At 39.1% G+C, this 11024-nt stretch overlaps 1 non-coding gene across 1 annotated transcript; it reads left to right on the forward strand.

Moving 5' to 3' along the window:
- Positions 1–10700: 10700 nt before the first annotated feature.
- Positions 10701–10807, forward strand: LOC111916814 (small nucleolar RNA R71). Its single transcript, XR_002858679.1, has one exon. It is a non-coding gene; the product is annotated as a small nucleolar RNA R71 (small nucleolar RNA).
- The last annotated feature ends 217 nt before the right edge of the window (positions 10808–11024 follow it).

Consider the following 11024-nt stretch of genomic DNA (forward strand, 5'->3'; position numbering starts at 1 on the left):
CAGCAATGAGCATCGCAACAATCAGGGGCAAATCTAGTCACAATATTAATGGGTTTTACTCCTATACCATTTCCAAGCATAAAGCATAAACATTTAAAGGCTATTACAGAACTTTAAAGGAATAAATTCGACATTTCACCCAATTAACAGACCCTAACCATAAGTTCAATTATTAAAGAAAAATTAAGCTTATCAATTAAGAATTATTACCTTTGATGGAAGTATTATGTAAGGACAAAGAAAAATCGAGGAATTGTTGGCCAAAATCAAAGCAATGGGGACTAGGGGGACCAGATCTCGTTTTCACTTTGTGAGGAATAAACAAAGGAAGGGTCAACTGGTTTCTAGGGATTTATTCTGTGGTCCCGTGTTTTCAAAAATTTACGTCGTGAATCCTTTAAGATTCACGTCGTGAGTGTAGTCTGGGCTATTTATTGGGCCATGCGGATGGGTTTTGAGCATTCTAACACTTCCTAAGTGTACATGCAACCCTAATAACCTTGGATCTATGTTTGTCTAATTATCATGCAAAGTTGATTTCCAAGGCTATGATCCTATCTAGCATACATGGGGAACAATTTTAACTTAAATAATAGATAGAACTACATGCCTTGTTGTTGTAAGTATTCCTTGAAACCTTGTGAGCCTAGCACCCCAAGTGTGATGCCTCAAATGCTTCACACAACACCAAATGCTATGGAGTAAGCTTGGAGAGAGTGTATAACACTCAAAAATCGGCTCTAACCCTCTTGTTTCTCTAGTGTAGCCGATTTTGGGAGAACATATGAGCTTTATATAGTGTTGACACACCTAGGGTTACACCATGTAAACCCTAATGTGTCATGACTCTTCATTTCCATGACCCATGGGTTTGTAACTCCCATGGAGCCTCCATGGAGCATCCAATGGGCTCAACCCAACTTGATTATCCATGAAGCCTCTTAGCCCACTATATAAGTTATGGATGATTTACATAATCAACGCATATATTTAATTAGTTATCTTTTGGTCACTTAATTAATTCTTGATCAAACTAATTATATAATATTATTAACATATTAGAACTTATAATATATTAATAAACCATAAGTGTTATTTCTCTCATTTAGTTTATCCAATTGCATGGTGCCATGCAACCCAAATGGACCATGCCGGGTCGGGTCAAGTATATACCAGAAATATTTATGGACTTAGACACCTTATCTAACTGTCTCCCACTTGGATAAGTCTAATAACTATAACTGCAAGTATGACTTTTGGAACCGATCGACAATCGTAGCTCTTTTCAAGGTTTCTCGGAACTGAGAAGATGATGGTACACCATTTCAGATAAGGGATCATATAATCCTCTATTCTAGATATCAGCCGGACAAACACATGGAACATCAGTCTTGCTTATTGTCCAGCAGTTTGTTTCCTGATTTTCGATTTTTTTGACAAAGAACTTAATTGAACACATCAACTTAGTTCTGACCGCGCCCGGTACATAGGTCAAAACAAAATCATTGAGGGGCCCAAATATTAGCTTCTAATCTAAGAAGGAACAGATAAACTTCGACTCATATGCTTGTTCTACTACTTGTTAAATTACACACAAACGCACGTTTTATAACATCGAGTTACCAATGCAGTTTCGCACATTCAATGCATAACTAACTCATAGTTAACAAGTCATATCTCTAGGTTTGAAGACTTATATGATATTACCATCTCGCGATCACTCGAGATAAATTCCATGAAGTGATACCAGCGAGCGTGGGTTGAATCCAATACTCAGAACTTATGAGCACTCATGAGTGTTGAGGCCATGTCCAACATCTTAGACCTCTACAACCAACTCATGACAGTCTTATTTCATATCTACCTCCAACATATAACTGACTGTGGATAATTTGAATAATATGTAAAACAACATATTCTGGAAGTCAAAACATGCAAAGAAATAACAGTAAACGATTGACAAGAGATAGCAACACTTTACTCATAAATCAACATAACTTTTATTCATCACCAAATGTCAATTGCATTTTACAAATTTCAAAAATTATCTAACTACTAAAACTAATATCATCCTTCAACCCTATCATCCTAGCATGCTAGAGATGCTTAACCCTACCCAGTCCCTTCGTGAGGGGATCTGTCGGGTTCTCATCCGATGATACCCTATTTGCCACGAGGAGTCCTTCTTCTATACGATGTCTGATGAAATGATATTTTCTGTCGATGTGTCTGGATCTCCCATGATCCATTGCTTCCTTTGCTAAGGCAACTGCACTTTCACTATAACATAAAATCTCTATAGGCTCTGATATAGCTGGTACAACTCCAAGGTCTCCAATGAAGTTGTTTAGTCACATAGCCTCTTTTGCCACCTCGCTTGCTGCTATATACTCTGATTCACAAGTTGAATCAGCCACTGTCTCCTGCTTGGAACTTTCCCAAGAGATAGCTCCTCCATTTAAGGTAAAGACCCAACCCGACTGAGAGCGGAAATTATCCCTATCAGTCTGGAAGCTATCATCACTATACCCTACAACTCTCAAGTTATCACTCCCACCAAGGGTAAGAACCCAGTCCTTAGTCCTTCGCAGGTACTTGAGAATGTTCTTTACCGCTGTCCAGTGAGCCTTACCAGGATTCCCCTGATACCTGCTAACCATGCTCAAAGCAAAGGCTACATCATGATGAGTACAGGTCATAGCATACATGATCGAGCCTACTGCCGAAGCATAAGGTATCCGACTCATTTCTTCTATTTCATCCTCAGTACTCGGGCTCTGAGTCTTACTCAGTCTAATGTTACTCTGGATAGGTAACTCTCCTTTCTTGGAATCCTGCATGCTGAATCTCTTCAACACCTTGTCCAAGTAGGTACTTTGACTAATTCCAATTAGTCTTTTACTCCGGTTTCTCAAGATCCTTATTCCTAGAATATAGGCAGCTTCTCCTAGGTCCTTCATAGCAAAACACTTCCCAAGCCAGGACTTAACTTCCTGCAGAGTTGGGATGTCATTTCCTATGAGTAGTATGTCATCCACATACAGTACCAAAAAGCTAACTATACTCCCACTAGCCTTGACATATACACAAGATTCATCTTCACTCCTAGAGAAGCCAAACTCTTTGACCTTCTCATCAAAGCAAAGATTCCATCTGCGAGGTGCTTGCTTTAATCCATAGATGGATTTCTCAAGCTTACACACTCTATTAGGCTACTCCGTGCTGACAAAACAATTTGGCTAATTCATGTAAACATCCTCAGCCAACTTTCCATTAAGGAAAGTGGTTTTGACATCCATTTGCCATATTTCATAGTCATGAAATGCAGCTATGGCTAGCAATACCCTAATGGACTTAATCTTGGCTACTCGAGTAAAAGTCTCATCATAATCTACTCCAGGAGTTTGAGAGAAGCCCTTTGCTACCAGTCGAGCCTTATAAGTGTGTACATTACCATCCATGTCGGTCTTATTCTTGAAGATCCATTTGCACCCTACAGTCTTACGACCTGGTACATTCTCAACCAAGTTCCAAACTTGATTGTCATACAAGGATTGTATCTCGCTATCCATTGCCTCTTTCCATTTAGCAGACTCAGGGCCTGCCATGGCTTCCGCGTAGCTTTTAGGTTCATCCATACCTACTAGTGTCTCATCACTAATAAGTGTCTCACCTTCCGTAGTAATATGGAAACCATAGTAATGCTAAGGTACATTCCTAACCCTTGTGGAACGCCTCAAAGATACAACTGGAGGTATAATCAGATCAACAGGAGGTTCCTCCTCAAGTTGACTGCTAGGGTTTGAGGTTCCTTCACCACTTGACTCTTGAAGTTCTTCAAGGTCAATTTGCCTCCCACTGTCTCCTTGGCTTATGAATTCTCTCTCTCGAAAGACAACCTTCCTTGCTACAAAGACCACATTCTCACTAGGTCTGTAGAAGAGGTAACAAAAGGATTTTTGTGGGTAGCCGATGACAATACACTTCTTGCTTCGAGGTTCGAGCTTGTCATCAGTCTCGCGTCTCACGAAAGCCTCGCAACCCCAAACCTTGATGTGGGCTAGACTAGGAACTTTTCCAGTCCACATCTCGTGAGGTGTTTCGGCAACCTTCTTTGTAGGGACCAGATTAAGGATGTGGCTGGTAGTCTCTAAGGCATACCCCCAAAATGAGATTGGTAGCATAGCTCGACTCATCATGGAACAAACCATATCAAACAAGGTTTGATTACACCTCTTAGCTACACCATTCAACTGTGGTGTCCTGGGAGGTGTCAATTATGAGACAATCCCACATTCCCTTAGATAATCGAGGAACTCAGTACTAAGATATTCACCACCACGATCGGATCGAAGCATCTTAATGTTCCTGCCCAATTGATTCTCGACTTCCTGTTTAAACTCTTTAAACCTTTCAAAAAGTCTCTGACTTATGCTTGATTAAGTAGACATATCCATATCTACTATAATCATCCTTAAAAGTCACATAATAACGATTAGCATCCCTTGTGGCATGTTTGAAGGGTCCACACATATCTGTGTGTATAAGGTCCAACAAACCTTCACCCCTCTCATAAGAACCTGTGAAGGGTGACTTTGTCATTTTTCCAAGTAAGCATGATTCGCAACTATCATCTGACATTAGGTCAAATGACTCCAAGACTCCATCCTTTTGGAGTTGGCCTATGCGTTTCTTGCTTATATGTCCAAGACGATAATGCCATAATGATGCTTTATCCAAGTTATTATCATTAGTAGAATCAATACACAATACATTATTTCCTAAGTTATCTACAACAGACAAAACTTCATACACACCACCACAAGGTAATGCTTTAAAATAAAACATACTATTAAAGAAAGCATTTATTCCACTAGTTTCATTATCAAAAGAAAAGGTAAAACCTTGTTTATACAAAGCATGAAAGGAAATAACATTTCTTTCCATTTCTGGCGAATGACAACATTTATTCAAATCTAAAGTAAATCCACTACTAAGCAACAAAGTATAAACTCCAATCTTTATGATAGGTGAAACTTTCCTATTCGCCATGATCAAGTTTATCTTTCCATGCTCCACATTCTCACTTCTTCTTAGTCCATGCAATTCATAACAAATATGAATACCGCAAACGGTATCAAGGACCCAAGATTTAGAATAGAGTGAATTATTAGATGAGATAGTGTAAATAACTTCACGGTTGGGTTTAACCTTCCCATCCTTCAAGTCTTGCTGGTACTTTGGGCAGTTACGCTTCCAGTGCGCCTTTTCGTGGCAGTAGAAGCATTCAGCCTCTTTGGGATCAGAAGAAGGTGTAACGAAACCTTTCTTGGTTCCGCTAGAAGAGGAGCCATCAAGGGTCTTACCCTTGGTACCCTTTGAAGGGTTCTTTCTCTTCTTCCCTCTACCTTTTCCGATTGTCAGGACAGGTGCTGAGTTTGGAGTAGTAGCAGGAGTGGTCACAACCGACTTACCTTTAAGACCTGATTCTACGGTCTTTAGGAGTCCCTGAAGTTTTCTAAGTGTAACTTCCTCCTTATTCACGTGGTATGTCATGCGGAATTGATCATAACACGAAGGTAAGGAGTGCAAAATAATATCTATTGCTAACTCCTCAGAGAAGTTCACATTCAACTTCATCAATCTATCCACATACCTTTGCATTTTCTGCATGTGGCTTGTGATGGGTTCATCATCTTTCATCCGGGTTGTGATCATAGAGGAGATGATTTCATATCGCTCTTGACGAGCACTCTGATGGTAGCGGTCCATCAAATCCTGGTGCATCTCAAAAGGATAGTAGTCCTCATAGGACTTTTGGAGCTCGGCTGTCATGGTGGCCATCATGATGCATGCCACTTTGGTTGCATCTCTTTCATGTGCCTCATATTCAGCAAACTCCTCAGCAGTAGCATTTGGCTCAGGCACCTTGAGCTCCTTGTCAAGAACATATTCCTTGTTCTCGTAACGAGTGACCATCCTGATGTTTCTGATCCAGTCCGTAAAGTTGGATCCATCAAAGATGACTCTCCCACAAAGGTTCATGAGAGAGAAGGAGCCAGTAGGGTTTGAGCCAGGAGTAACATTGTTGGAAGACATCTGAAAAAAGAAGAAAGTAAGTTTAGTTTAGATATAGGGATAGTCCTTAATAAAACACACAAATGTAATATTAAGGCTAGGATCCAATCACAATATATTATAACCTAGAAGAGGGATGCCGTAATCCAAGTTATAACATATTTGAAAGGTAGGTGAATGACGATTCACCAATTTCCACCATGAAAATGAAATGTAAATTATTAGGTTTTATTTGGCTTTTAGAAATTCCTAGATTCTTTGAGATTCATTGAACTTTTCAATGACATGTTTCAATCTCGAGTGTGGCCTTCATGTTTTGTGACTGGGATACCGAGGATCACAAAACAAGGTGTTAAGTAACCATGCAAATTACTTGGTACCCTTAATGTTTTTCACTTAATCGTAGTGCCGGTAAACCACACGCGCTCCTTCCAACCTCATGAAAAACCTTAAGTCACCCTTTGCCTTCCTTGTTAAGTCCAAGTTAGTGTGCCGGTAAACCACACACGCTCCACCAACGACTTAAACAAGGTGCAAAGTGTAATTTCATGGATTAGCACCTTATTCTAAATTTTCCTGAAGTAACTAAGATTGGGAATTAAAAAAAAAACATTTAGTTACTTTATAATAATCATTATACTTTTAATGAGAATTTATATGTCCTTGTCTTATCCGTTCGGCTAACGAACCTCCACCAGTCAAGCAAGCGGTGGGTGAGAGTGGACACCCATTAAGTTACCATTTTATAGGAAACAACCTTATACCCACCTTATAGACCGGCTTCGTGAATGAGACGTACTAGCGGTAAGACGACTTTGTTCTTATACATATATATGTAACTATTAAATCATAATACTATAAGTATAAGGGTTGAATTTTAACTTTTAAAATTCTAAGGGTTGGAACTAAAGTTTTAATCAAGACTTTACTTGTTCCAAAACTTGAGGGCAAGTTTTGTAAACTTTCAAAACTTTTCATTTCTTGTAACTTATGAGTTTATTAGGGTATTAAAAATGAAGACTCTTCATTTTTATAACCCATGTGTTCTTTTAATGGTTTTTAAGAAACTGACTTTTGTTTTTCCCTAACTTGAGGACAAGTTATGGACTCCATTAAAACACATAATAATCATGAATTAATCTACCACATAGGTTACAAATAATTCCTATGATCATATAAACATCATAAGATCAAGAACATAAATATGAACACTTTCATGAATCAAAACTTACGTTTAAAACTTTGTAATTTTGATAATTGTCATTGTAAATGAATTAGCATAAACATTACACCATCTAAAACATGTTTTCGAATACCAAAACAATTTAGGGTAATGTTTCTAGTCCATTTCCAGCAACTAAAATCGAAATTCTGACCACAACAGTCTCTACTCGTCGAGTGCGTGAACTGACTCGTCGAGTAGCTTGCATTTGTGAATGGACTCGTCGAGTCTCCCCATGGACTCGGCGAGTTCATACGAGCAGAAAACAGAAAATCGATTTTTTTCAAGCAGTTTGCACAAATAATCAACAAACAAGCCTATTCTCTGATACCACTGATGGGTTTTGAGCATTCTAACACTTCCTAAGTGTACATGCAACCCTAATAACCTTGGATCTATGTTTGTCTAATTATCATGCAAAATCAATTTCCAAGGCTATGATCCTATCTAGCATACATGGGGAACAATTTTAACTTAAATAATAGATAGTATTACATACCTTGTTGTTGTAAGTATTCCTTGAAACCTTGTGAGCCTAGCACCCCAAGTGTGATGTCTCAAATGCTTCACACAACACCAAATGCTATGGAGTAAGCTTGGAGAGAATGTATAACACTCAAAAATCGGCTCTAGCCCTCTTGTTTCTCTAGTGTAGCCGTTTTTGGGAGAATATATGAGCTTTATATAGTTTTGACACACCTAGGGTTACACCATGTAAACCCTAATGTGTCATGACTCTTCATTTCCATGACCCATGGGTTTGTAACTCCCATGGAGCCTCCATGGAGCATCCAATGGGATCAACCTGACTTGATTATCCATGAAGCCTCTTAGCCCACTATATAAGTTATGGATGATTTACATAATCAACCCATATATTTAATTAGTTATCTTTTTATCACTTAATTAATTCTAAATTAATTCTTGATCAAACTAATTAAATAATATTATTAATATATTAGAACTTATAATATATTAATAAACCATAAGTGTTATTTCTCTAATTTAGTTTATCCAATTGCATGGTGCCATGCAACCCAAATGGACCATGTCGGGTCGGGTCAAGTATATACCAGAAATAGTTATGGACTTAGACACCTTATCGAACACATGCACTCACGGATTGATCTTGGGCCACTTATAAAACAGCTAAACTATATCATTGACTAATTACCCGGTTTATTCTCGATTCACGTCGTGAATCCTGAAGAATTCACGTCATGAATATTGTCTGGAAGGAAAAATTCATGCTAAACCAAATTTGACTTTCAACTAAAATCTCAATTATTACTACTTCCATATTAGGGTCCCTACATTCAGTGTTTAATTATGTTATAATCGAGTCGGATGATATGATCTATGCTTTTTAGACTAAAACGCAAAAGAAGAAAAAGAAAAAAATGCAAACCAAACTCGGGTTGCCTCCCGAGAAGCGCTTCTTTTTCTTGGAGTCTTGAGCTGGACTCCGTGCCTCCTACGTTGAATCTTCTGAAGAGTCTACCACCAGCTGGACCTTTTGTTCCTTGAAACGCCTCTTGTAAGCTTGGACTCGTGTTTTGTACGCCTTCTTTGAATTCTCCTTTTTAGGCTTGACCTCTTCTTCATCAAGATTACGTTTGGTTCCTTTAGTTTCCTCCCTGCACTCCATAGCATCCTTGTCCTCTTTCACTACTGGCTCTATCTCCCTTGAAGTAACCTCTTCTTCTTCACTTTTCATCTTATCTTCCTTGCTTACCCAAGAAGGTGGACTCTTGTAAGCAATGACTTCAACCAAATATGGAACAGATGCTCTTGGTTTTGTTCTTTTGACTTGATGAACTGGCATGATCTCTTCTTCCATAAGCTTTTCCAGTTCTTCTAGTTCATTATCTTCATTGATTGTGAACACCTCTTCTTTAACGTGATTCCTTTGGAAGCCATCTTCTATCCCAAAAATTTCTTTTTCATCTCCAACCCTCAAGGTGAGCTTAGACTCTCGAATATCAACAAGAGCTCCAACAGTGTTAAGCAATGGACGACCAATGATAATTGGAACATCAGGGTCTTCCTTCATATCCAATACTACAAAATCTATTGGAAAAATAAATTTTCCAATTTTTACTAAAATATCCTCCACAATGCCCCGGGGTTGTGTCACTGAACGGTTCTCCATGTGAATAGTCATTCTTGTAGCCTTCATCTCTTGAACTTCTAATTTCTGATAAAATGAATAAGGCATTAAATTAATGTTAGCCCCAGAATCGGAAGAGTGAGGCGTCCAGGATCCCCTATCTTCTCAGGCATCTCTCCCAACACAGCTTTTGAGCTTTGCTCACTTAGAATAACCTTAGCATATTTCTTTAATTGGTTACGAGTGTCTATTAGATCTTGCAGTAATTTTTGATACTCGGGAATTTTGGATAAGGACTCGACAAAAGGAGTATTAATCGGGATATCCTTTACGTGCTTAACAAACTCCATATGCTCTCTCTCCAGTGGACTAAGTTCAGCTCGGGTAGGAAATGGAAAGGGCGGCTGATAAACTAAACCAACTTCATAATTTTTTTGTTCCTGACAGGCCCACGTCGTGAACTGAGATGGTTCACGTCGTGAATTCGGATATTCAGCAGCATCTTGATTTTCGAGCTTGGGCTTCTTCAACTTTGGATCGGGCTGTTGTTGTTCTTCTTCTAGTGCCTCTAAGAACTCAGAGATGGCCTCTTCTTCAGTATCTATGGCCATTACATGAGATTGGGTCTTCATTTCGGGATTTTTCGGGGACAACTTCTCATGAACCAGAGTTTCTAGTTGACCAAGTTATACTTCAAGGTTATCGAGGGAGGCTTGCTGATTCTTTAGTAAATCTTGTTCTTCATTAATAGTAGACTCAGTAACATCGTGTCTCTTTTCTGAGGCTTCCATAAACTTCGTCAACATGGTCTCTAGATCGGGTTTCTTCTTGGCTGGTGGCTGCCCCTTTTGATAGAAGCCTCGACCTGTCTGCCTGTACTTCTCTTCTTTTTGCTTCTTATACTCTTCGTATGGCAGCCACTCCTTCTTTGGTTTCCTCGAGTCTTCATCAAACTCATCTAAATTGTCGTCCTTGGTCAAGTGCGGACCACTACACCTCTCGCAACCCACTCTTATGGCATGAATTGAGTGATCCATTTGTGTCAACCTTCGGTCCATATTATTTAGGACAACCATCATGGCTGCTATTTCTTTAGTTTAAGCTCCTCCACTGCCTTTAATTCCATCCTACCTAGGGTTGTGGTATTCGCGAGAGTGTTTCGCGAATTCTTCAATTAATTCCTTAACGTCGCCCATATGTTTCCTAGTAAGTGGTCCTTGAGAATCAAGGAGTTGTCTTGTCATCACGTTTACCCCATCATAAAATATTGATACCTCATGTTGAATGTTAAGGTCATGTTGAGGACAATTACTTAACAACCCTTTGTAACGGTCCCAAGCTTCGTAAAGTGACTCTCCCGGGTTTTGCTCAAAATTGGCTATTGCCTTTTTGAGTTTAGCAATCTTGGATAGTGGACAATATTGATCTAAAAACTGCTCACGCATTTGAGCCCAAGTGGTTACAGTACCGGGTGAAAGTGCTTTTAACCAATCCTTTGCAGCTCCTTTAAAGGTAACGGGAAGCATCCTTAGCAAAATGGTGTCTCTGTTAATATTTGGGACATTGAAGTAATCAGCAATGTCATTCACTTCATCTAAGTGTTTGAATGCATCT

Source organism: Lactuca sativa, chromosome 1 (genome assembly GCF_002870075.4).
Source record: "Lactuca sativa cultivar Salinas chromosome 1, Lsat_Salinas_v11, whole genome shotgun sequence".
Lineage (NCBI taxonomy): Eukaryota > Viridiplantae > Streptophyta > Magnoliopsida > Asterales > Asteraceae > Lactuca > Lactuca sativa.